At 61.1% G+C, this 1,283-nt stretch overlaps 1 protein-coding gene across 1 annotated transcript in view; it reads right to left on the reverse strand.

Moving 5' to 3' along the window:
- The window catches only part of AZIN1 (antizyme inhibitor 1), a 54,011-nt gene extending 52,734 nt beyond the window's left edge, over nucleotides 1–1,277 (reverse strand). The window contains exon 1 of the mRNA XM_019528044.1: nucleotides 1,184–1,277. The gene's annotated coding sequence lies outside the window, so the exon portion shown is untranslated. The remainder of the gene's footprint in view (nucleotides 1–1,183) is intronic.
- Nucleotides 1,278–1,283: the final 6 nt, after the last annotated feature.

Below are 1,283 nucleotides of genomic sequence, written 5' to 3' on the forward strand. Positions count from 1 at the left end.
ACCTCTGTTCCAACTACTGAGTTGGTCTAGACTACCATCCAAATAAAATTTAAGATGCTGACAAGCCACTACTGTATCCTTAACTATTTCACCTCTGCAGTATGTCATTGCAAGGTGCTGCAATCTCCACAATGTCTCCCCCTTGCCTCCCCCATGGCCCGTTTCTGTGCACAGCTTGTGACCCCCCCAGACTACTGGGCTGCCTCTTCCCACGGAGCACGCGGTGGGACCACGGCACAAAGACATCACACATCACTCCGGATACACCAGCAGCAGCCAGCATCAGGCCAGCAGCTCAGCAATGACTCAACCCTCCTTCCTACACTCTCCGCAAGCCACCAGTGACTGACAGGGACATAACCAATCAGGCCACACAGACTCCTCCAGGCAACCAAATCAGCATGGCTGGGGCTTAACCAAGAGGCTTCCAGAAGAGCTGGCGGACAGCAGCAGCCAGCCTTACTGTTATCCTGACAGGGGAGAACGTGTGTCCTTGAGGCAACTGGGAAAGGGGAGGGAGACATTCACCTCAAAAAAATGGAGATGGCTGAACAAGAGGGGAGAGGATAGAGGTTGGACTTTCCTGGACCCATTCTGCTGGCACCTCCATGTTAAGCCAGGGTGCCCATGCCTCCATGGGGCATCCAGACCCACCCCAGCAGCAGCACAGGCCTCTCCCACCAGCTTCAAGAACCGCATCAGGACCCCCGAAGGCAGCACCCACACAGACCCCAGCCGCCAGCAGGCACAGATGCTCCGTGGCAGGGCAGGAAGGAGATGTGCAACACCAAGCCAGCAAACCCCGGATGGATAGTCACAATCAGACACAACATGGCCTCTGAGAGACGGGCAAAGAGACGCCTCTGCTACGCTACCAGCCCCACTCCGGGCATCCGCTCTGCCCCGCACCCAGGGGAGGCAGCGCCCGGGGAAACCCTCCCAAGTGCGGGGCGGAGGAGGATCTCCCCGCCCGCCCGCCGGAGCTGTCCGCCCCGCGCAGCAGACAACCGCGGGGCAGGCAGAGGCACTGTGCGGCGGGCCGGGACGCAGGGGGCTGCCCTCCGCGGGGATCCGCCATGTTGGGGCAGCCGCGGAGCCCCTTCCGCAGCCCCCGGGGCCCGGTTCGCCCCCGCGCCGCCATGTTAGAGCCGCAGCTGCCCCCCCCATGACGGCCCGTACTCACGTGAGGCGACGGCCCGAAAGCTTTGGAAAATCGTCTTCTCTTTTTCGGCGGAATTTTTAAAGAGGGAGGTGGGATCGTGCAGCAGAAATCGGGGCGGCGG

This window comes from Gavialis gangeticus, unplaced genomic scaffold (assembly GCF_001723915.1).
Source record: "Gavialis gangeticus isolate Ggan-Ray unplaced genomic scaffold, GavGan_comp1, whole genome shotgun sequence".
NCBI lineage: Eukaryota > Metazoa > Chordata > Crocodylia > Gavialidae > Gavialis > Gavialis gangeticus.